At 42.9% G+C, this 26,860-nt stretch overlaps 1 long non-coding RNA gene across 1 annotated transcript in view; it reads left to right on the forward strand.

Annotated features, from left to right (window-relative positions):
* Positions 1-25,414, forward strand: part of LOC138747035 (uncharacterized) — a 107,973-nt gene extending 82,559 nt beyond the window's left edge. The window contains exons 2-3 of the long non-coding RNA XR_011347273.1: positions 17,287-17,458; positions 22,618-25,414. This is a non-coding gene — a long non-coding RNA (uncharacterized lncRNA). The remainder of the gene's footprint in view (positions 1-17,286; positions 17,459-22,617) is intronic.
* The last annotated feature ends 1,446 nt before the right edge of the window (positions 25,415-26,860 follow it).

Genomic DNA, 26,860 nt, shown 5'->3' on the forward strand with positions numbered 1-26,860 from the left:
CAAAAAAGTAAATCAGCGACATTCTCTAATTTGTTATAAATGTATTTCTCTGCATTTATTATCTATGATATTTTTTTCCTTGATTTGACTATTAGCATTTCCATTGCTATTATTAGGTTTTAAGTAAATTGTACAATTTTTTTTTCTTGTAGTAGTTCAACCTCTGACAGAAGTGGTGATTTAAAGATGAGTGCATGAGAATGAGAGAAGGAAATGAATCATAATTATTAAAGAAAATTATCGCTAGTAAGACCAATTAAAATAGTTTTTAAATCTCTGAATGTCACATATGTTTAAATGCAGCTTTCCAGCTTAGACAGGCGCAGAAATTCAGCCACCGCCTCACTTCCTGTCAAAGGGCTGTCAGGACATTCCAGTGATGAAGTTTAGCATGCTGCCTGAGGCCCCAACTTGCTTGAGCTCGCCACATTTCACGAAGGTGAATGCAGCTGATTGGGCAGGAACCTCATGTGATAAGTGGCACAGCATTCATGTAAATGAGCTGAAACATGGAAGTGTTTACTGTGATTGCAGTAAAAATACCCAGTAAATGCTGAAGGAACTCAGCTGGTTTCACACTGTCCATAGGAAGTAAAGATATATTACCAACTTTTCAGACCTGAGCCTTTCTTCAAGGTATAAGCAAAAAGCAGGCAGGTATCTGAATAAAGACTAGTAGGCCTTTTATAGTAGAAATAAAGCAAATGTAAAGGTGGATATTCTCCACCTTTACATCACTTCACCTACTTTTATAAAAACATCGAGAGCAAATGCTGATGTAGACTTCAATCCATCCAGGGGGATAGTTCCAGAGGCATTGCGACTGAATGCGGTGCTTAGGGGCAGGCTGAGGATGTCGCAATGATGCCATCAGTCTGCGACCCAGGAGCTACCACCAGGGCTCTCACGGTGATTGGTGCTGGAGTTAGAGCTCCCTCCTGCCACCCATAAATGTCCAGTTTTTGTTCCCCCTCCAACCCTCGCTCCTTCACCAAGGGCGCTGAAACTGAGGAGCAGGAGGGCAGCAAGGAGCCAGAGACAGTGGGTATGGATGTGCAAAGTGAGGGGGAGTGGAGAAAGACCGGGCTGAAGAGCATTTAGGCCCAGCAGGGGCAAGGAGTGTCAGAGCCCTCTATGCCACCGGGGCCAGAGAGTGAAGGCCCAAGAGGAAGGAGGAGAGATGTTGAGAAGTGGACACAGAGAAGTAGAGCTGGGGAATCTGATGGACAAAAAAGGGGAGTGAAGAGCAGGGCTCAGCATGCTGGAGGGGTAGTGCTGTGCATAAGAGCTGGAAGAAGGAGCCTCAGGTTTTATAACGTGAATCTCTTTTTGTTTTAATGCTGATCAATGGCCATCTTCATTACCCAAAATACCCACGCAGCTGGAACCACTCTGTGTTTCTCAGATTGGTTCCAGCTGCATGGAGGATTATGGGTAATGAAGACAGCCATTGATCAGTTTGAACTCTTGGCAATGGGCAGTGCTACTGTACCACTTACCCCTCCTCCCTCAGCTCCTGGTCTCCAAAAAAGCAACACTGGATCAGCCTTATAGGCCTTCTCTATAAAAGGAGTGTCCTTCCTTTATTTCCTCGTTGAGCTGGCTTCAATGCGGCGTTGCTCCATAAAAACACCTAGTGAGAGAGAAAGGGGGAAAGAATGGGAGGAGAAGGAGACAATACCAACGTACAAAAGGTGTTAATTGGATATGATAAGAGGAAAGGAGATAAATGATTTTAGTTCTGTGAAAGGATACGGAGGGAAAAGGAGTGAGAGAGAGAGGAAAGAAGACAGGGGGTTGGGTTTTAATGGAAACCAGAGTAGTTGATGTTAATGGCATCCAATTGGAATGTGCCCAGATGGAAGAAGAAGTGTTGTTTCTCCAATTTGCGGGTGGTTTCAGTCTGACAGTGCATGAGCCCACAGGTAGCCATGACAGCAAGGGAATGGGGCGGGGAACTGAAGTGGGTGTCCACTGGGAGGTCCACACTATTGCGGCAGTCAGAGGTGAGGTGTAACTGATGCCATGCAAATCTGCAGTACATAGAACAAATTGGTTTCACTTCAAAATGTAATTCCTTGAAGTGATTCTTAGTTGAACCCCTAACATTTCAACAGTCATTTTAAAAACAGAAAGTACTCTTAAATACTATCAGCAAGTGGTGCACAGAGAAGCAAAACTCAAATAATCATTTAAAAAATATCAGTGGCAATTAACCTCAGCATCCTACAATTATTGTTTTCATTAGCTTAACATCCAACTGAGAGTGTGTTCAAGTTGTCAATTAATATTTTTAGTTTTCACTCACTTTGGTTTGATTTTTTTTCCTCTTCAATTTGGAAGATGATTATTAAATTATTTTCTAATACAATTGTCTTACCAATCCATCTAGTCGCCACCGCAGGGACTTAGGCCCGTGGGAACAGGAAACAGAGCATGTGCCTGAAGTATGAGGATTAAGAATGCCGACAAAATTGTGTATCAGGAATCATTCTCATGAAGTCGGCAGTCAACAGGGAGTAGCATGCAGCTCTCTGGTGAAAAGCAGCATCATGGCATGCAGGTAAACTGAAGGGGACAGAGGAGGCGAAGGCAACAAAGCGGTGAGTAACAAGGAGATAGTGAGGGTGGGAGCAGTAAACAGGGAGAATGCTGCAGGGCCCATGTGCGAAGGAAGCAATGAGATTGGAGAGGAAATCACTAAGTTTGAGGGCAAGCCAAGCCTGCAGCAAGATTCATGAATAAGTATTCGAGTTTCTGAATTTGAACTATCTCTTAACTCTGTGAGTACAATTGCTTTCAGATGCCCTTTAGCTCTCAAAGAAATGGGAGATGCACTGCTGAATATCTAGACCATAGCTATTTAATTCATTCATAGTAGGCCTTCACTTGCTTTTACTTGAATTGAATTGTTTGTGGTCATGTGGACTGAGTACAGTGACAAACATTGTTTTGTGTGCTATTCAGGCAGGTCAAACTGTCCATAGTATAGAAGCTAGTGCAATGACAAAAAAATGTGCAAGGCTCATTGTTAAAAGAAAAAAAGTGCAGGGAATGTTGTTGCCTTAAAAGTATGAAATAGAAAAGTACAGTTAAATAGCGCAAGGCACCAATTTCCACCAATGGAGGTCTGTTCAAGAGTCTGCTAACAGCAGGAATGAAACTGTCCTTTGCTCTATAAGTGCATGTTTTCAAACTTGTGTGTCTTCCACCTGACTGGAATACTGGTGGGAATGTGACCAGGATGGGATACGCCCATGACTCTTTTGGCTGGTTTGCTGAGGCAGAAGAGTGAGACGAGGGAGCAGAGGTCGGTGTGTGTGAAGGCCTGGGTTGTATGCACAACTCCGCTCTTCATATCAGGATTGATGATATTGCTCAAGGTTTCATTTGTAGAGTTTAGTTGGGCATCAATCAAAGTACTTAAGCTCTAGATCCTTCTTGTTAACTTTATCCTAATATTTTCTGTTAGTGCTCTTGACTGTCAGCAATAAGGTAGTCATCGATAAAATCTTGAAAATATAATTTTTAAATATATTTTTCACCATTAAGATTACATTAATTTTGCTAGTGAATGGTAAAACATGAGTGGAAATGTACATAAAGGTCTGTGATTGGATAATTTTCTTATAATAAGTTTGATTGAGTGGGAGACCAGGATTTGTAGCAAAATGAAGCTCGATAAATGATATTCTGATGATGGAAGTCCCCGATCGTGAAATTTACCACTGAATTCTGGCAACATTTTAAGGGTCAATAAGGCATCAAATCTGTAAGGTGCCTGTAGAAACATTGAAATAATTAAAGACTTGTTGATCCAAACCAAGGCTTTATTAACTAGAAGACTGGAGTGGATCACATGTAGGTCAACCAGTCCAGAATGACCTCGTCTGGGTAGGAGCAACCCTTTTAGACCTTCCAGTAGGCGTGGCTACACTCTCAGCCAATCACAGTCATCCTACACTACAATCTGTACATATCCACATTGGTGATAGAATCTGTTCTATCACAGTGCCCATGGTCACTCCTGTTATTTTGATGATCACTGGCCCAGTACATCTACTTCTTTTGCAGGATGGGGTTTCCAGCTTTGCCCCTCTCAAAATGCTGTCATTTTCCCTGTATCCACTAAATGAAATGAAGTATTAAGACTATATTTCTTTTGTTTTGGTGAAGTGCAAAGACTTTCACTGGCCTGGTTTGCTTTCATGCCAGGACCTGAGGAACTGAGTTACAGGTAAATGGTTGAACAGGTTAGGACTTTATTCCCTGGAGATTAAAAGAATTAGGCGAGATTTGATTGAAATGTACCAAATTAGGAGGGGGTTTGTAGAGTAAATGCAAACAGGTTTTTTCCACTAAGAATAGGTGATACAAGAACAAAAGGACATGGGTTAAGGCTGAAAGGAGAAAAGTTTAAAGGGAACATTTACTCTCAGAGAGTTTGGAATAAGCTGCCAGTGAATGCAGGCTCAATTTTGACATTCAAGAAACACTTGGGTATGTTCCAGGTGCAAGTCTAGACTCCTGATCTTTACATTTTGAATATAAGTAGAGCAAGACCATCTCCTGTCAAATGTTGCAATGGTGAGTGTGTTGCCAGAACCCACAACTTGGACCTGAAATACTTTGAAGAAATTTTAAAGGTATCTCGAGAGAACCCAAAAGGAAGTGACAGTCCAAAGAAGTTCTGCAACGAGATGTCAGGATGAGATTCAGAGGTAACCATTAATTTTCAGACTGTCTGTTCATTGAACAAAAGAACACGTTCCTTAAATAACATTTTCAAAATGATTCTGATACCCTTCAGACAACATGATTTAGACAATTGGCTCTGTAAAGGCAATAACTGATAACATTGATCATCAGTGAAGATCAAGAAGAGGTCACCGACATCATTTTCGCTTGAGAGAGTACAAAGGAATGTTTTCCCTTTGGATCACCTCCACTTTTGATACTTGAAGGGTTTTTCTACTTCTCTGCACCTTCTTGGCCCCATAAGAGAAAAGCTTCGGAAAGCTGATTCCTTTGAGTCAGCAGTCCTGAGATATATGCGCCCAAAAGCTGGTCTAAAATTCCAGCAAGCAACCTTACCTTCACACCCTGTCAAAGGATCCCACTGGGAAATCAATGTCCTTGGCCTAACATTGGTTCCCACTGAGTAGGGTAATACTGGAAGGATAGTACTGCGGCTCAAATTTTAAAATACCGAACAATTCTAAGTTCATTTGAAAGCAAGCAAATTGGACTTTTCAGGCTGTACATAAACACCAGGAGGGATCTTATCAGAATTTGTTTGGTGGTGTTGTTAGGGTGACACTTCATTGTAGTGTGGTGAAGACAAAACAAAATCTCCCACTGACAGTTGTTAAAAACCTTTATGGAGGAAGTTGGCATTATTCTGCTATACCATTAGAAGGCAACCATATGGTGAGTCTGAAAGCTCATTAAACGTCAGATTCAGATTCACATTTATTACCAGAATACATACAACTCTGAAACTTTTTCCCTTGGGCGAGGTAGAATTACCACTTATTGGCAGTGCAATAAATAACTGAGTTAATGTACACATATAAACAAATAAAGAAATACAAACTGCACAAGACAGAGGGGATAATAACATCAAATAAAGTGCAAAGTAAATGTCCTTAAATGAGTCCCTGATTGTGTTTGTTGTTCAGGAGTCTGATGATGGAGGGGTAGCAACTGTTCTTGAACCTAGTGGTGTGAGTCCTGTGGCATCTGTACCTCTTTCCTGATGGCAGCAATAAGAATAGGTGTGTGCTGGGTGATTGGGATCCTTGCTGATCACACTCTGATGCCATCATTCCCTGTAGATGTTCTCAACGGTGAGAAGGGTTTTGTCTGCAAAGTCCTGGAGTATGTCCACTACCTTTTGCAAGGCTTTCCCCTCATGGGTATTGGTGTCGCCATACCAGACCGTGATGCAGTTGGTCCAGCAACTAATCAGGATTAAATCCAACTAGTACTATGACACGCATAATGTGCATGTCCAGACATTGGGTAATGAGCCAAGTCAGAATCCCAAACTCCTGTTTGTGCATCTTCCAATGTTGAATATATTCTTGACTTTTAAATGTGTGAATTGCTTTCTTTATCTTCAACTTTTAAATTTACTTTAAAAAAAAATCCATTGAAACATTTGGCAATAGTGAAGCCTGCCTTTAAAAGAAAGAGCACTGCAAGGATATCAAGGTCCTAGAAATGGTTCCTCTGGGGCTTGCTGGAAGTTACACTGAGCAAGGACTGCAAAGGTCAGCCATCAGTATAATGGATCTTGAACATCTGGCCATGGTGGTGTGGGGGGGCTTACAATTGCAGGCCAGGGTAAGAGCAGTCTGGCACAGTATAATTTGTCTATTCCTCATCAGTAAATTTTCAAACTTTCAATCCTAGATTTTACTGGGTTGCTGTTTTTCCATTTGCAATGGACTTAATCTGTGAGTGACCTGAAGGAAATAATTGCTGTAATTTATTTATACATTTTGATGGTAAGTTTAGAGAACTGCAAAAGGCTGTGTCCTTACATAACAAGTGTGTTTCCTGCTGTCAATTAATCATGAAGCATTAACTGTAATTAGAGGTCCTGGAGGACCCTAATTTCTTTCTTGTGACTTCCTAATCAAGGCAAATTATATCCTTTAATCCATTGTAATTTTTCATGTACAACACAGCAGATGTAAAATGATGAGCACCCTCAATGCTGTTACATATTGATGGCCAGCAGTATCAGCTTTAATAATATCCTAACATATTTGTATGCAATTCTTTTACAGGCAGCTTTAAATTTGTGGATTGATTACAAATATATTCATTTGTCAGGGGTGTGGAATGAAAGAAGCAAATCCAACTGGTCCTCTGATGTCATACAGTAGCAGTTCCATTTACCATTTATTTCTGTTCTGCCACATGCTGAATAATGGCTTTCTTCCCTTTTCTTTCCACTCACATATCACCTTAAGTAATTCCTTACTAACCACAAAGCACCTATGACATTATTTGGCACAATATTGATTGTAATTAAAAAAATGTATAAATAAATAAAGTACATAGAACACTACAGTGCACTACAGGCCCTTCGGCCCTCAATGTTGTGCTGACCCATATCTTTCTCTTTGGCTTGGCTTCGCGGACGAAGATTTATGGAGGGGGTAAAAAGTCCACGTCAGCTGCAGGCTCGTTTGTGGCTGACAAGTCCGATGCGGGACAGGCAGACACGGTTGCAGCGGTTGCGGGGAAAATTGGTTGGTTGGGGTTGGGTGTTGGGTTTTTCCTCCTTTGTCTTTTGTCAGTGAGGTGGGCTCTGCGGTCTTCTTCAAAGGAGGTTGCTGCCCGCCAAACTGTGAGGCGCCAAGATGCACGGTTTGAGGCAATATCAGCCCACTGGCGGTGGTCAATGTGGCAGGCACCAAGAGATTTCTTTAGGCAGTCCTTGTACCTTTTCTTTGGTGCACCTCTGTCACGGTGGCCAGTGGAGAGCTCGCCATATAACACGATCTTGGGAAGGCGATGGTCCTCCATTCTGGAGACGTGACCCATCCAGCGCAGCTGGATCTTCAGCAGCATGGACTCGATGCTGTCGACCTCTGCCATCTCGAGTACTTCGACGTTAGGGATGAAAGCGCTCCAATGGATGTTGAGGATGGAGCGGAGACAACGCTGGTGGAAGCTTTCTAGGAGCCGTAGGTGGTGCCGGTAGAGGACCCATGATACGGAGCCGAACAGGAGTGTGGGTATGACAACGGCTCTGTATACGCTTATCTTTGTGAGGTTTTTCAGTTGGTTGTTTTTCCAGACTCTTTTGTGTAGTCTTCCAAAGGCGCTATTTGCCTTGGCGAGTCTGTTGTCTATCTCATTGTCGATCCTTGCATCTGATGAAATGGTGCAGCCGAGATAGGTAAACTGGTTGACTGTTTTGAGTTTTGTGTGCCCGATGGAGATGTGGGGGGGCTGGTAGTCATGGTGGGGAGCTGGCTGATGGAGGACCTCAGTTTTCTTCAGGCTGACTTCCAGGCCAAACATTTTGGCAGTTTCCGCAAAGCAGGACGTCAAGCGCTGAAGAGCTGGCTCTGAATGGGCAACTAAAGCGGCATCGTCTGCAAAGAGTAGTTCACGGACAAGTTTCTCTTGTGTCTTGGTGTGAGCTTGCAGGCGCCTCAGATTGAAGAGACTGCCATCCGTGCGGTACCGGATGTAAACAGCGTCTTCATTGTTGGGGTCTTTCATGGCTTGGTTCAGCATCATGCTGAAGAAGATTGAAAAGAGGGTTGGTGCGAGAACACCGCCTTGCTTCACGCCATTGTTAATGGAGAAGGGTTCAGAGAGCTCATTGCTGTATCTGACCCGACCTTGTTGGTTTTCGTGCAGTTGGATAATCATGTTGAGGAACTTTGGGGGACATCCGATGCGCTCTAGTATTTGCCAAAGCCCTTTCCTGCTCACGGTGTCGAAGGCTTTAAAAAAAAACATTAGACTGATGGGTGACCTTTTCAGCCCTTGCCGTCCTTAACCGATAACTCTCTATTTTTCTTCCATCTTTGTGCCTGTCTCAGAGTCTCTTAAGTGCCCCTAAAGTTTAAGCCTCCATCGCCATCCCTGGCAAGGCATTCCTGGCACCCACAACCCTTAGCATAAAAAAACTTACTCTTGATATCTCCCCAAAAATTCCCTCCCTTCTCTTTGTACTCATGTCCTCTGGTATTTGCTATTCCTGCCCTGGGAAATAGGCATTAGCTGTCCATCCTATCGATATCTCTCATAATCTTGTAGATATTTAGTCTCCTCTCTGCTCCAAAGTTAAAAAAATCCCAGCTCTGCTAACCTTGCTTCATAAGACAATTTCCAGTCCAGGTAACATCCTGATAAATCTTCTCCGCACCCTCTCCATAGCTTCCTCATCCTTCCTGTAATGAGGTGACCAGAACTGAATACAATACTTTAAGTGTGGTCTCAGCAGAGATTTGTAGAGTTGCAACATGACCTCTCTACTCTTGAACTCAATCTCCCTATTAATGAAGCTCAACATCCCATAACTATTCTATCAAACTGTGTGGCAAACCTTGGGTTTGAACCCCAAAGCCCCTCTGTCCATACACACTCTTAAGTAGCCAACCATTAACCCTGTACTCAGCCTTCTGATTTGTCCTTTCAAAATGTATCACCTCACACTTATCCAGGTTGATCCCCATTTGCCACTTTTCTGCCGAGCTCTGCAAACTGTCTATATCCTCTTGTAACCTTCACCAATCTTCAGCTCCAACCATAACTCCTCCAACCTTCGTATTATCCACGAACTTACTGACCCATCCTTCCACCTCTTCATCCAGGTCATTTATAAAAATCTCAAATTCAGGGGTCCCAGAACAGATCCTCCACTAGTCACTGACCTCCAGGAAGAATACTTTCCCTCCACTACTGCTCTCTGCTTTCTACCTGCAAGCCATTTTTTATCCACACAGCCAAAGTACCATGAATCTCATGCCTCAACATTTTCTGCACAAATGGGGGACCTTGTGAAGTGCCTTTCTAAAATCCATGCACCATATCTACTGCCTTATCCTTTGCTACCTTCTCAAAAACCTCAATTAGGCTCATGAGGCATGAACTTGCCTTCACAAAGCCATGATAATTATGCTTGAGTAGACTGTACTTCTCCAAATTTTTATTGATCCAATCCTTAAGAATTATCTCCAATAGTTTTCTCACCACTGACACAAGATTCATCTGTCAATAATTCTAGGATTTTCCCTATTACCTTTATTAACAAGGGGACTACATTTACTATTCTCCAATTCTCAGGCACCTCCCTTGCAGCCAAAGAGGACGAAAAGATCATAGCTAGTGCTCTAGCTATCTCTTCCCTCACTTCCCACACTTCCCACAGCAACCTGAGGTATATTGTGTCCGGCCCCAGGGACTTATCAATGTTTTTATGAAGATCCAACACTTCTTCCTTAATCTTAACACTGTCCAGCACAGAAGGTTGCTCTATTCTGACCTCACCCTGATCCTTTTCTCTTGTGAATACTGAAGCAAAGTATTCATTTAAGACCTCTCCAAACTCCTCCACCTCCAGGCATACGTTGCCTCCTTTATCTTTTATCGGCCCCACCTTCATTCTCATCATCCTTCTTTTCTTCACATACGCATAGAACACCTTGGAGTTCTCCTTAATCCTACATGCCAAGGCCTCCTCGTGCCCCCTTCGAGCCTCCTAAGTCCTTTCTGAAGATCTTTCCTGGCCACCATATACTTCTTTTTATATTTTATTTTCCATTTTCCATAAATATATTCATACAATCTTTAAACTTTCTTTATACATTAAAATATATTAAATATTTAAAAAAAAGAAAATCCCCCTTTCCTCTCTTCCTCCTCGCACAAGTACAAAAAGATAACTTCACGCAACGTCAGAGCTCTCTCTTTTTTTCATACCTTAAAAGGTGAAATTTATAATTGGACCCCTAAAACTCCAAGTATGGTTGCCATATCTTGACAAATGTATCATATTTATTTTTAAGTTGTACGTAATTTTCTCCATGGGTATACAACTACGCATCTCTCCGGTCCATCGAGCAATAAGTAGGGGAGTGTCGGATTTCCAAGTGATTGCTATACTCTTCTTGGCCATAGCCAGAGCTATTTAACAAAAAAAAATTGAAATTTAGTCAGTCTATTGCTCACGTCCATGAAGTTCCCCAGAAGATATAATTCTGGGTCATATGTGAAGGTCACTCGTGTAACTCTTGTTAGTATTTCAGTGATATCATGCCAGAATGATTTTACCTTCACACATAACCAATTTCAATGCCACATGTAAACCACATTTCAGATATTTCTAATTTTGATTTGTATAGTTTTTGAGCCACGAGATATAGTTGGTCTAGAAAATTATATTAAACCAGTCCATATCTCGCATTTATTATTGATGCTATGCTATCCAGGTGCTAATCAGACCAGCTTTCTTCTGGTATTATAGCACCCATATCTGACTCCTACCTCTCCCTCGAAGATAGCAGTGGAAGATTCCATTTGACAAATCATATTTCTGTTTTAGTTGTTCAAAGGGCATAAGTAATCATTCCTCATAACATTCTTCAATATGTTTAATACCAAATGTTTAGAATTCTATTACCCACATTCATGGGCAGTAGTTCATCCTGACACAATGGTGCTTTTAATGATAGCTCCACATTTTTTTCCAATACTTTCATTAATCTCATATGCATTAAAATGAGATCATCTTTTTTTGTTATTAATTTGACATTCCATTTGTAAATAAAATCCTTCATTGCTCCCTCCCTCATTATATGTAATCCCATTTGGATCCAAGAGGGAGAGCTCTCTTCTTCAAAAAAAAACATGAGAAGAACCTCACCTGGGCTGCAAAATAGTATTTTTTTTTTTAAATCTGGTAATCTTAATCCTCCCAATTTATATTCCAATGTCAATTTTTCCACGGAGATCCTAGATACTTTATTATTCTGAAGAAATTATCCTATATGTCCATGAAGTATCTTTAAAAAAATTCCTCAGCAAAGAGATAGGCAACGACTGGAAGTCTCGGCATCACTTTCATTTTCACATAGTTAACCTTCCCAATTAAGGAGTAAATCACAAAATTCTGTAGACACCATGGCTGAAGTAAAAACGTAAAATGCTGGAGAACTCAGCAGGTCAAACAGTTTCCTTTATGTAGCAAAGGCAAAGATACAGAACCGACGTTTCAGGCTTGAGCCCTTCATCAAAATCTTAATATAAAATTTACCTTGAAGGAGGGTTCATGCCCGAAATATTGGTAATATATTCTTACTTCCTATGAACAGTGCATGACCTGCTACATTTCTCTAGCACTTTAGTGTTTTTACTCAAAACAATACAATGAGAGTTTGGTTGATATGAGAAAATATAATTCTCCTGGTTAAACTAGACTGCAAGTGTTTGGCAGAGCGATGGTGCGTGTTCCGATGAATTTCATGGAAGCAAATACTTCTGAGGCAGTGACACGCAGGGATATTTAGGTATTTTCTGAAACAGACCTTCAAACCATCTGAGGTCACTGGTTTTGCACTCAGGGCTGCATTTCTTTTCTTCCTCTAGCATGGCTTGGGTGCTGTCTTCTGCTGGAACCCAGGCCCAAGAATATCACCCTGGTACAGGGCAACGCAAGGGTGTTTCAGTAAGCAAGCAGCCATGTGCAGTGGTACAAACATTGTTGATGGCAGTGAGGATTTGTTCAGTTCAATTTCAATGTCCCATTCATTCCAATGGCCATATATTATCCTTGTACCAGGTTTGTATGGTGGATTTACCAGACTAAAAGAAGGGTAATCTCTTGAAGATCCCACTGCCCAATTGCTCTTTGTGAGAAGCTCACCAGTGCTGTTGGCCTGCACTCTGCCTAGCAGAAGGCTGACCTATGGCCTCCACTTTAGAATTTTGTTTTTTTTTCTTCAAAAAATAGACTTTAGTCACAATAAATTATTTACCAAAAAGAATATAGTTCAAAGTATAGATGTTTCAATGCTCAGGACAAAAAAAAGCGACGGTTTTTGACTCAGCCTGCGACATCACTGGCACCAGTCTTCACTTCATCACGGACATCTGAAAGAGACAGTGCCTTAAGAAAACAGCCTCTGTCCTCAAGGACCCCCACCAGGCAGCCTCCTTCACTCTGCTACCATCAGAAAAAAGGTACAGGAAGCTGAAGACATACACCCAGTGTCACAAGGACAGCTTATTGTCTGGATGCAGACTGGGAGATTGCTTTGTTGCGCACCTCAGCTCTGTCTACTGCAATAGCGTGGATCTCCCAGTGGCCACCTAATTTAATTCCCCATTCCATTCCTTTGCTGATATGTCTGTCCGTGGTCTCATGAACTACCAGACTGAGACCACCCATAAATTGGAGGAACAACATCTCATCTCCAACTGGGCACCCTCCAACCAGATGGCATTAATATTGACTTCTCTGGCTTTCATTAAATCCCATCCCCCCACACCAACTTCTTCCCTGCCACAACTCTGTCTCTCTTTTCAATTTCCTTTTGCACAGACATGATCAATTCTTATACCTCCCCTTATCATATCCAATTTCCACCTTCTGTTGGGTCTGGATTCCTCCCTCCCCCAGCCGGCGCTGTCTAAATTCGGAGGTTTTCTGCTTCTGGCTCATAGTTATTCCTTGATGAAGGGGCTCAGGCCCAAAAGAGTGGCAATATATATTTGCTTTTAAGGGTGCTGAAAAGAGCGGCTGAGTTCCTCCAGTATTTTGGTGTGTTTTTACTGCAATCACAGCATCTGCAGACTTTCGTGTTTCACTTCCTTCTTCCCCTCTGCCATTAAATTCTTGAATGAACAATAAACCACAGACACTGCCTTACAGTGATAATTTTCTTTTTCGTACACTCTTGTTATTTATTTTGTATGGTGATTTATATAAATGGTGCTGCTGCAAGACCACGAATCTTGTAGCACATTCATGGCAATAAATTCTGATTCTAATTGCACCATTACCACCTTGTAATTTCTCCCCTCTGTTATCTGAGAGTCTTCCCCCTCAAGCTCAGCATATCAATGCCTGGTGATGGAAGAACTCTTGACTGCTCCTGCCCCACAGCACCCTCACATTGGCATCAGTGCATCCTTCAGCATGCACTCCTGCAGCCTAGAAGTGCCAGTCTATGGCATTCCTTCACCAACATCTCGGTGTGCTAAAAGACCAACAGGTTTTGGGCAGATGAAAGGATGACTTTCACTGAGTTGATTGTCTTCCAGCTTAATTGTTCATTGTTAGACACACGCATTGGCAGGTCATTTAGGGATCTCAGGGCAGATAATATTGGCCCCACCAATGTTAACCTCAATCCTGTTTAAAATGAAGAGAATGCACTTGTAATAACTCATTCTAATGAGCTGTAACCACCTGTAATTCCAATTTAACAAACCATAATACTGTGGTGGTGCTTGGATAGTCCTGAAGCACTGGTAATGTCTAATAACGACAAGATTTAAAGAGCACTAAAGGTTTGTTAAAAGTGTTCTCTTTAACAGCAAGGAATCCTTCTATGTAGACATTTTGATACCTCCTTATAGAGGTATCAACTGTATTTGTTGGCTATCCTGTCCATAAAGTGACAAGAAAAGATTTCATTTGCTTAATGACATAACATTCCTATCAAGATATTTGAATTTATTATACCAGATTTTTTGATTATTAGTCTTGTAATATAACCATCGCCATGCCTAATTTAACACTGTAAACAATAAATGAAAGTGGAAGCCCACAGCTTTAAGTAGTAAGCCATAGTTTTCTGCTCGGAAATTGGACGTGTATTGACTACACACCTTTCACATCACCAGCGTCATGACTTCCCAGTTCTCCATAGTTACAAAGCAGCATTAGCTGAACTAGCAGCACCATTCTATCAGAGATTAGTGGCTAACAACCTAATAAAATTCAGCAGTACTGCAACATGGTGAAGGATAACTCCAGATAATTAAATATTAACATCAGAGACTCAAGCTAAACAGATAAGGCAGAAGAACAGAAAGTAATTATATTTTTTTCTTTGCCATCCTGTGCAATTATGCTCCCTGTATGATTTTTGTTCTGTATTGTTAATGAGATTTGTCCTGCTCTCTTTGCTCTGTCCTCGATTGTTTCAATACTGAGGAGGTGAATTTAAACATACAAAATACAAGAAAAACCCTGCTATCCGGTGCCTCTGGGGATTAGTAGATGCCCGACAAGTGTATTTGCCGGTTGCTTGAGATTGCGTGTTGCGTGATTGGTGAACTAACGGCGAGGCGCGCCAATTTTAAACTTATGTTTTTTAAATCTATTTAGTTGCTGCAATTTCTTTTCTGGTTGCTTGAATTTCGGATTACAGGGGTTTTACCGTTCTTGCACACAACAAACACAAGTAGTCTGGACAAGAGACAGCATAAGTATTCAAGGAAACATGAAAGTCTACAGACAACAGTGTATCAATTGGAGATAGACATTTTATGGACATTTCAGGCCTGAGTCCTATCTTGGGTAAACTTATACCTCTCATTTTGTTCATTTTAGATTGGTCACAGTGTTTGAGCTAGCGAAAGAAAATAGACACAGACACCGAGAGCACTTCAGTTTATACAAGTCTTTATTACTAAATCTAAAGCTAAATTCACACGACAATATGCAAGCACTTCCCAATTATACTTATCAATGCCTGGACTGGTCCCAACTGCCAAAGTGAGGCGACGACTGCACACTTGTAGTAGGTTGTCTGGGCGCTGGTAGCAGCTTCTCCATCTCCTCGGACCGGGACGTTGGTTGGAATCTTGAAGTTCTTCTTCTTGCTGAGAGATGTTGCCACCTCTTGGAGAGTCTCAAACTTCAGCAGTGGGGCCATGGCTTATATTACCCAAAAGTTGTTTACTTCAGATCTTATCTCTTTGAACAAATGATTTAATTATCTTCAAGGTCTCCTGACAGTCTGCGACCAACAAAAGACAACTGCATCTCTTGGCCTCATGGTGGAAGTTGGATAATGTCTACTGATTCATATGCATCCTGGGCCCCATGGTGGAATTTAGATGTGTCTACTAAATATGCATCCTGGGCCTCATAGTGGAATTGAGATTATGTCTTCTGATGCAACTGCATCCCTTCTTGCATCAGCTGGTCTAAATCCTTCCTCCATTACATTCCACCCCTCGGTCGCAGCATGTCACTTACGAAACCTAACAAGCATTTGAGTACAGAAGGAGTGAAAAAAAGAAACTAAAACTATAATAAGCACAAAAATAAGCAATAATGCGAGCAACCAGCGGAGAATATTGTGGCCCAATCCCCCAAATGTACCAGCTCACCATGAAAAAGGATTCCAACCAAGGCTCAAACTATCCTTGTGGGCCACAATACCCAGATGCTGAAGCTCACGAACATATTTTGAAACATGTTGAACAATATCAGATACATTAGTGGATACATCGGGTACATATGAACAACATTCAGAACCGACAACAGCACACGTGCCACCCTGTTTTGCTAAAAGAAAATCCAGGGCCGTACGATTCTGTAAAGCCACTGTCCTGACAGCAGAGAGCTCGTGATTAAGGTCATGAAGGCCCTGACTGACAGACGAAAGGGTGAAGGATGTCTCATTGGCAATAGAACTCATCAGATCATATAATTTGTGAACCTCTTGGGAAATATGAATAACACCATAACCTGGGATCAAGGGGCCAAAGAAAATCTCAGCACCTGAGAGGGCACGTCTATGCCGAAGGACAGGGGACATACACATAAGTGAGGGATGATCCTGTAAATGGGAAATATGATGCAGGTAGGGGACGGTGTATGCCAAATAGCAGCAACCACCCCAGGTAAAGGGTAACCATGCGAAGGCACGAGACCCACAAACCCAATAGGTCCCATTCATAGGGTGCTTGGAAATAGAAGGGGAATATGCCAGACAGTCACTGATTCCCAATGCATCAGCAGGCTTAACGGGGAACTGTTGGAACCACGGGGTTAAGTAATCATAGAAAATATGCCTATGTACTATTCATTATGTATTCATTAATCCAGTACTATGTTACAATTTACTATTTACTTCAAGTATACTGTTTAAGGGAAACAGCCACAGTATGTAGCAAAGTTGGCTGAGTATAGTACATGCAGAATTTGCTGTCTCCAAACACAAAAGAGAGAAAATGTATGAACCAATCTAGGAGGAATGCTAAGACATGAGGTGGTGTTGAGTAGAACAGAAGACTATGGCCAAACGAGAACAAAGAGTACCATGACTGAGAATGTTGGAGACAAAGAAAATGTATAAACCAATTCAGTAGGAAGGTTAAGGCACAAGGAGGTGTTGAGTAGAACAGAAGGCTATGGCCAGATGAGTACAAAGAAATAATTAGAAATATATGGGGCATGAATTGATTTCTGATCAAGCCAACAGGATGTTCTGGCCTTGAGTATTAAGATGGGAGGTCTACACCCTAGATAACTGCAGAACAGGAAATTGCTCGAGATAAATCTTATGCAAGGAATCTAGCAAAGAAAGACAACTTTTGTTCAGTGGAACTTTTGTTCACTTTATCTATATGAACAGAAGAGACTGGACAGTAGGAGTCAGTCTTGGGGAATAGCTCACTGAGCAGGTGACCTATGAACTAACGACTGAACCTGAGCTCTGTTAAGCTTTATTCTTGTGCTGTGTAATAAACTGATTGTTGAATCGAATACCTTCTATCACTTCATTCAACGAGCACGCTGGACTCAAGCGACATATAGACTAAATTGAGGGTAGAGTAAAGCCAGAGTCCAACAATTTGGTGACCCCGACGTGATGAAGATGGAGAAGTGACGGAAGTCAAAGAGACGGAACACTGGTCGATTGTGGTGTGGTGATAACAACAAGTGGCCACTCAACAAAAGGAGGTAAGCAGACGCCTGTTTAAACAAAGTTCTGCTGTTAGCAATGATAAAATTGTGTATTGTCACTACTCTGCAAAAGTCCTAGTAGAAGCCAAGGAATAAAGCTTAAAAATCTGGGGGTTAGAGTCCCATGGAGAAACCGGGGGTTAGAGTCCCCGGAGAATCCGGGGGTTAGAGTCCCCTGGAAAAAACTGGGGGTTAGAGTCCCCTGGAGAAAATGGGGGTTAGAGTCCCCTAGTAGTCATAGATATAAAAGTTAAAGGTCTTGGCCATTTAGTTAACATATTGTATAAGAGTTATTTGCTTGCGTATTGTATAAGAGTTATTTGTTTTCGTATTGCATAAGAGTTATTTGTTTTAGTATTGTATAAGAGTTATTTGTTTTAGTATTGCATAAGAGTTATTTGGTTGAGTATTGTGTTAAGTTTTTCTTTAGTGGTTACAGTAAGTTGAAGAACGGCGAAATTCTACCAGGTGAGAGACTCATTGAATTACGAGGTCTGAAGGAAAAAAAGTTAGGAATGAAAGATGGAAGGAGAATTAGGGGAATGTCAGGAGTATGGGGGCTATGTATGGATTCCTCCATCTGTGAACCAGCAGTGGGAAAAGACAAGGAGTCAATTAATGGGAGGACTACCGAAGGGAGAGGAAGTAAAGGCTATGAAACTGTATGATCAGATATGAAAAGAGCTGCAGAGTCAGGGGAAGGTGCCGCTAGGATTAGAAAAAAATCAGGCTTGTATGGTATCTAGGAGAAGCCGAAAGAGAAGCGACAAAGGAGGTACAGGAACATGAGAAAAAGGGACAAGGGTCTATCTTGAATAGAAGAAAATTTAAACAACAGAAGGAAGCGAAGGAACAGAGGAGGGCAAATTTACATAATATGACATTGGCTTGCATGGCTGTGGAAACAAACCTTCAGCATTCTACTAAAAAGGCATCCCCTATCCAAAAGGAGGAAAAGGGGAAGGAGGTGACAGGGGAGGTTAAGCCATCAGCCCCGCTCTATCCAAAGTTACCAGAGACGTGGCCACCACCTTATCCAATTCCCCAGATGCCAGTGATGCAGATAAATGAGGGAATAGTGAATGTCACTGAATTAACAGGACAAGAACTTCAGGAGGTGAAAGAGAGACTTAAAGTAGTTGTGCAGGAAAGTGTGGAGACAATAAAGGAATTGATGAAGGGAATACAGAACGATGAATGTAAAGTAATGGAAACTAGTATGCGAATGGAAAAGACAAATGAGAGAGAGCAAGAACAGACACTTGAGAGTGCCTTCTCGGTAGGAATGTCAGAGGATCACTCCACCCCCACTCCTCACAATAGACAACAGGAAGAAGAGGAGGCAATGAGGGGAGGTGACCCAGTGAGTGTACGATGGCAGTGGGAGAGAGTTCAGGTCGAGGAAAGTGAGATAGCGAGTGTAAGTGTAGAGAGCAAGGATGAGGAACAGCCGGTCACTATTAGGGGAAGAATGATCACACACAAAAGACAGGGTCAGGGAAGCGCTCGCTCCCCTTCGGGATATGAGTTGTGAAGCCAGGAGGAATTACATCTCCCAGAAAGGTATAGACAGATGCCACTAATTTATAAGGGACCGCAAGTTGGGGAAAGGTATCAACCCTTCTCGTTCACCGATATGAATTGTGTTTTGGATAAAATGCCACCTCCTACTGAGGGAGGCGGAGCGTGGATGGGAAAGTTCTGCCAACATACGATGGGACATAAGATAGCAATGGGAGACTGGAGGGAATTATTAGGCAAACAGCTTGGGCTGTGGGAAATACAGCAGGTAGAAATGGTCGCAGAAACCACTAGGTGCCCTGATGCCGAACCATTTGCAAAACATGCTACGGCACTAGGAGGTGCAATGTGGGATAAGTTTCCCGTTTGCCCCGGTGTCATGCAGTCCCTGACATTTTCCATTAAGGAGGATGAGGATATCTCGTCTTTTTTAAGTCAGTGTAAAGAAACTTGGACAGATAAAGCCGGAGTACACCCAGCCACAGGACCCTTGCAAACTACACTATTTAGGTCTGCCGTAACGAACGGGTTGCCAGCTGTAGTCAGGGAGGCATTAGAGAATAACCCTGATATTCCTGGTTGCTCGACTGAGCAATGGGAAAAACATTTGACCCATCACATGAAGCGTTATAGGGCTAAGCAAGAAGAGGACAAATAAATTACGGAGTCTGCACAAGTGCAACTCCTTAAGCTCCAATTGGAAGAAGCTAGGAAAAAGGCCAATGAGGCAAAAAAAGAATCCCTCAAAGTGTGCACACCAGATGATTCAGCAGCCACCGCAGCCACCACAAGGGAATAATACGAATTGGCACCCAGCCCCAAATTGGGCACCGGGTCCCACCTATGGGGGCAGGACTGGAGGTCCAATGGGGGAATTCCGAGCAAGAGGGAGAGGTCGGGGTGTTCCACGAATGCAACCAGCCGTATGTTTTGGATGTGGTCAGCCAGGACACTGGAAGAGAGACTTCCCCCTAGCATGGGGTCCTCAGAGCATTGGGGGAAGGGGATATGGACCACCACAATATGAGCCTTGGGTCCAGCCCCAGAGATCGTCAGTGCCACCCCCATTACATCAGGCACCCCATGCGGCTCTCGCTCCGACGAGACAATTCCCATTGCTGACGGAGGAGGAGCAATGTTACCAGCAGTGACGGGGCCCGAGCACCCAAAAGCAGGTTAGGTTGGCAGACCCCTTCCTGCAGATTAAAGTGATGGATATGGAAGTATCCTTTTTAGTGGATACGGGTGCCAGATTTTCAACACTTACCGGCGCTGAGTTTCAATCTAAAAAATCATCCTCTAGCATCCAGTTGATAGGGTTCTCGGGTACACCAGAAAATCTGCCGTTTTCTACGCCAATAGTCACTTCTGAGGCAGGACAGACTTTCACACATCAATATATTCTGTCGGCAATGTGCCCTACTGATCTGTTGGGCAGAAACCTGCTGTTCAGTTGTGGAGCATCGATCCTTTGCGGACCTAGCGGAATAGAGGTCACCCTTCCAAATGGATATTCAATGAACTGTTCATTAACTACGCTTTGTTCCAGTTCTCAGATGTTGTTGTCAGCCGCTGGAGGATCCGCGTCTGAGGGACTATGGGCTGACATTTACTGGGGACTGCTGGAACCGGAGAACCCACAGAAGGGAGGGCTGCTAAAGCTTTATAATCAATGGAAGCTGTGGATCCAGACGTTACACCCATATACCCCTCCCTCGGACCCCCTCCATGTTACCCTCTTTTACGATAGAGATGGGGATGAAATTTATCAGCATGCCTTTTATGAAGATGTAGAGGGCTTGCAATGGGAGATTAATTTGGACTACATAGTGTTAGGAAAGGAGGGAGTAGCCGCTATGGTTGCACTGACATCTGAGCAGCTGGAGTGGTATGTGATGGCCGGTGAGGCCATTCCTCATGTCACTCTTGCAATTGGCACTAATCACCAGGCAAAAGATTTGGGACCAATGTGTCGGAACTTGATGTCCTTGAAGGACTGGTCCGATATTCAAATACCGACAGTGCAGTTTTCTCCATCTGGTCAGTCGTACAGGATTTTGTACCCTTCAAATGATTGGGTCCTCCTTGAGCATAGACAGATTGAACGCTTTCATGGTAGAGAAAAGATGGATTATCCCGACTCTGCTCCCCTATGTTAGATTCTCTCCCTGAGTACCTTTGGTCAGTGGGACCAGCAGACGTGGGTTTTTGCCAGCAGGTTGATCCCATAACCTTTGAACTTTCAGATTATACTCCCATTTGGCAGACACAGTATCCCCATAAACCCGAGGCTGAGGTGGGTCTGGCAGATACCATTGATGGCCTAATGTATTGAGGGGTTTTGGAGCATTTGTGTTCGAGTTGGAATACACCCATCTTACCTGTTCCGAAACAGGGCACGGGCAAATATCGGATGGCCCTTGACTTAAGGCGTATCAATGGTATTGTATGAACACCCACAGTTCCAGTACCAAACCCATATACCGCCATGACTGCTTTAACCCCTGACCACAAGTGGTTCTCTTGTATAGATTTAGCAAATGCTTTCTTTTGTTTGCCGCTGGCAGAACAGATTAGAGATGTGTTTTCCTTTATGTATAGAGGTACAAAGTTACATTATACTCTACTCCCACAGGGCTTTATCTTATCCCCAGGGATTTTCAATCAGGTTTTGAAAGAACAGCTGGGGGGGCTAGTACTACCAGGTGGGGTAGTTCTGATCCATTACGTAGATGACATCTTATTGACAGCACCTGAGCCTGTCTCCTGTTTGGATGCCACAAGGCTCCTGCTAATGCAGCTGTTCAAGGCAGGTTTTAAAGACTCTCGTTTAAAGTTGCAATGTTGCAGACAAGTGGTCTCCTTTTTAGGAAGAATGGTCTCAGTGAAAGGTATAGGGATATCCCCTGTGCATCGAACAGCGATACTATATCATCCAAAACCTAAGACAGTTAAGGAAATGCTTTCATTTTTGGGCTTGACAGGTTATAGTAGGCAGTTTATCCCATCGTATGGTGAGTTGACACATCCACTGCGAACTTTAGTGAATGAGCAGGAGATGAGGAATCTGGGAGCTACACTTGATTGGACTGCACAGGCTGAGATGAGTTTTATTCTACTTAAGCAAACTCTTACAACCGCTATAGATTCGACAATTCCAAATTATAGAGACCCTTTCTTTTTGGATGTTGTCCAATTGATGGTGTCCTTTTTCAGAAAAAAGGGGGTGGAAGATGTGTGCTCATGTATGTGAGTATCACACTGGATCCGACTGAAGACAGACACCCACCATGTACGAGACATGCAGCAGGGGTAGCAAAAATTTTGCAAAAGGTGGCACACATAGTGATGGGACATGCCCTGACGGTATTAGCAACACATAGTATTGTAGCATTTGTGAGCTCGACAGCGTTTACAATGACATCACTGAGGCAGATGAGACTGGAAAAGATCCTGAATGCTCCAAATATTACGTTTACCCATGAAGGCATTAACATGGCAGACAATATGGGAGAGGGAGAACCACACTGTTGTGAAAAGAGGGTTCTAAGGGATATTAAAATAAGACCTGATTTACAGGCTACACCCTTGAGAGAACCAAATGAAACCTTATTTACAGATGGTTGTTGTTACAGACACCCCACGGATGGATTAAAATCCGCCTACGCGGTAGTACGGAAAACTACAGAAGGATTTGAAGAAATTATTACACAGACATGAGAGGAAAGGAGTCAGCACAACTGGCCGAACTACAGGGAATGATAGCAGCATTAGAATGGGCAGAAGGAAAGGAGGTAAATATATATACAGATTCGGCATATGTGGTAGGGACAATACAGGTTGAGCTTAGTCAATGGATTAGAAGTGGATTTTTAACAGCAGCAAGGACCCCAATTAAACACAAGAAGGATGTTAGGAAATTGGCTGAGGCCCTCCTGAAACCAACGATATTAGCAGTTATTAAATGTAAGGGCCATGATAAAACAGATATGATGGTAGCTCGGGGAAATCAGGAAACAGACACGGTCGCAAAAAGGGCAGCAGGGTACGGCCCTCAGTTTATTATGATGCAGGCAGATAGAACGGCACATGACTTATTGCCATTTTGTAAGGTAGGAGTAATAATTCAGGAACAAGCGAAGGCATCACCCCAGGAAATGATGGTATGGAAAGAAAGGGGGGCAACCGAAGAGCAAGGACTGTGGAGATCAATGGACGATAGGCCAGTATTACCATCTGGACTCATGAAACCCCTCCTGGAGGAGGCGCATGGGTTAACCCACTGTGGGAAGAAACAGATGATAAGGTATTTGATACATTGGTGGCACCCCTTGCTGCTGGCGATGGTGGAGAATCATATCAGAGAGTGTAAGGTATGTATAACATAATGTCAAGGTGACTGAAACCTCACGAAGGACAGTTTCCGTTGCCTAATTTACCAGGCCAGGAAATTGTAATTGATTACACAGACATGATAGAGAGGGCAAGGGGATATCGATACCTCTTAGTAGCAGTAGATGTGTACACAGGTTGGCCGGAGGCAATCCCTGCCAAAAGAGAAGATGCAAAAACGGTAATTAAGTTCCAAATCAACCAATATATTCCTATACACGGATTTCCTAGGAAGATAAGGTCAGATAATGGGAGTCATTTTAAGAGTAAAGATTTACAGGAAGTAGAAGTGATGTTGGGGTTGAAACATGCCTTTGGAATGGTGTATCATCCACAATCCCAAGGAAAAGTGGAGAGGATGAACCAAACAATAAAAAGTAAGATTGGGAAAATGCAGGCATGAACCAAATTAAATTGGGTGGATGCGCTGCCCCTGGCATTGATGTCAATAAGGAGTTCGGTAAGTTATGTGACAGGATTTACTCCGTATGAGCTGCAAACGGGGCACCAATTTCCGGGACCTCGAACCGGGATTCAGACCACGAAGGAAGAGGCAAGTCCAATGAGATGTAAGCTTTATTATGATAAATTAACAGCTCTGGTATCAGCTTTTTCACAACAGGTTACAAGTACCGAACGAAAAGGTGAAATCCCGATACCATCCGTTGCTGAGTGGGTTCTGCTGAAGGTAATCAAGAGAAAGTGGTCGGAGCCCAGGTGGACAGGGCCCTACGGAGTGGTGGAAAGAACGTCCCACGTGGTTCGACTACTGGGAAAAGGAGAGACGTGGTATCATTGGAGTCAGTGAACAGCAACGGACCCACCTACACGGACACTGGAACAGATTCGAACGGAGATGACTGGGACTCTGTGAAGAAACTATGGACTAAAAATTTTTAAACGGGTCCCTTTAAAGAGACTATTGGATTACGGTGACTGTATATCAGTATTTGAAGTGATATCTCTATATTGAAGTCAACAGAATTTAGGGGGCTGTGATGAACACTATGTGGGGACTATGGGTGATGTTGTTCCTAGCTCTTGAAGGGTCTGGAGAAGGAAACAACTGTACAAAGTGTTTGCGGTCAGACTGGGGGGCCCATAACAAACCAGAACAGTACTTTGCGAATTGGACTGACTTTCCTGAACACTGTGTTGGGGCCCCCACTGGACTGAAGTGTGTTCATAATGGCCAAGTTTATGAGGTTAAGTTTAATAAGGGGTCAGGGATGCCGGTCTTTGCCAAAACTCCTGAGGTCCCGGTCCCATAAGTTAACGGGTGGTTTGGTTGGTCTCATTTTCATGAGACCAAAAGGGGAACAGTTAGAACCAAGGGGTTAAGTAATCATAGAAAATATGCCTATGTACTATTCATTATGTATTCATTAATCCAGTACTATGTTACAATTAACTATTTATTTCAAGTATACTGTTTAAGGGAAACAGCCACAGTATGTAGCAAAGTTGGCTGAGTATAGTACGTGCAGAATTTGCTGTCTCCAAACACAAAAGAGAGAAAATGTATGAACCAATCTAGGAGGAATGCTAAGACATGAGGTGGTGTTGAGTAGAACAGAAGACTACGGCCAAACGAGAACAAAGAGTACCATGACTGAGAATGTCGGAGACAAAGAAAATGTATAAACCAATTCAGTAGGAAGGTTAAGGCATAAGGAGGTGTTGAGTAGAACAGAAAGCTATGGCCAGATGAGTACAAAGAAATAATTAGAAATATATGGGGTATGAATTGATTTCTGATCAAGCCAACAGGATGTTCTGCCTTGAGGATTAAGATGGGAGGTCTACACCCTAGATAACTGCAGAACAGGAAATTGCTTGAGATAAATCTTATGCAAGGAATCTAGCAAAGAAAGACAACTTTTCTTCAGTGTAATAATGTTGATCTATATAAACAGAAGAGACTGGACAGTAGGAGTCAGTCTTGGGGAATAGCTCACTGAGCAGGTGCACTATGAAGTAACGACTGAACCTGAGCTCTGTTAAGCTTTATTCTTGTGCTGTGTAATAAACTGATTGTTGAACCGAATACCTTCTCCTATCACTTCATTCAATGAGCTCACTGGACTCAAACGACACATAGACTAAATTGAGGGTAGGGTAAAGCCAGAGTCCGACACAACTTACAAAAGCAGATAGAGCCCTTTACATGTTGAGAAACAATAAAATAGTGCGGTGTGATATTATAAGGTGGGGTAGAAATATGCCATCCTTGAAAAATACCCAAAATTTCACTTAGACTAAAGAACCGGGCCTCCTCAGGCACAGGCTTATTAACATCAATGTGAACCCTGCTTTTGGAGGGATCAAAATATTTCCAGGCAGCAACCTCCTTTCGGGTGAAAGGAATGGGGACCATGGGAATGCCTGTACCGGTTTGCAAAGGGCCTATGGTACAAATCCAACAATCAGATATATTCAATCGGTGAGCGTACGCATAGGAAACATGGAGAAAGGAATTGTTGGACAAATCTGAAGGAATGTTAGATGGTGAACTAGACAACCAACCCTCCACAGAACCGGAATCCTCCCACCACTTAGCGAAAGGCGGTGCAGAGTTATTACAAGACAAAAAACAGGTACAAAAACGACCATCACAGAAGTAGGGGTCGACTCCTTCAGTTGGTCCATCCACAAACAGAATAAAGGAACCGTGACATATTGTAACATATTTATATAAGCTGAACTTGAGGCGGGTGACCGAGGACCTCATTGGTGTAATGCATCAGGCCGTGTCCCCCACGGGCAACTCCCTCGGAACGTCCTCGACATTACAAATCCAATTGCTGGCATCAAAGCAGCTGTTAAGCCAGATCAGCAGGAGCACAAGACGGAGGATCTGGAACAAACAAGCCTGACATGTCACTCACGATGCCATAAGCGTTCAGTATTTAAACAAACTAAATCATCCTGTCCCTCAATAGCTACCAACCCAGTGTTACCCTGGGCAGGTGTCACTATTTCCCCTTTTACAAGAGGGCCACTACCTGATGGTGCCACCCATACCTTTAGTCCGGCATTCTCTGGCTCGGGAATGGGGGGCAATGACTGTTTTTCCTCTGGAATAGGCTGTAGTTCAGAAGCGTGAAGAAGTCAGTGGAAAGGTGTACCTCCCTTCAAAGGGCGATGCTTCAAATTGTCGACTGTCTGCTGCAGCACATGGCACCACCCCTTCAGGGTCCCCAATGGTGTTAACAAACGGATTTGTTCCTTCAGTAAGCCATTCATTCATTCAACTAACCCGGCAGCCTATGGGTAATAAGGAATATGGTGGACCCATAAGATACTGTTGTCAGTTGCCCAATCACAGATTGCTTTCCCGGAGAAGTGTGAGTCACTATCAGACTGAATTTCTTCTGGTACATCATAATGAGAAATTAAATGTTTTAGTCCTTGGATAATGCTAGCTTGGTCAGCCATCTTGGTGAGAAAAGCAAAAACCAGGTCCGAAAAGGTGTCAACCATTAC

This window comes from Narcine bancroftii, chromosome 1 (assembly GCF_036971445.1).
Source record: "Narcine bancroftii isolate sNarBan1 chromosome 1, sNarBan1.hap1, whole genome shotgun sequence".
NCBI classification, from domain to species: Eukaryota; Metazoa; Chordata; class Chondrichthyes; order Torpediniformes; family Narcinidae; genus Narcine; species Narcine bancroftii.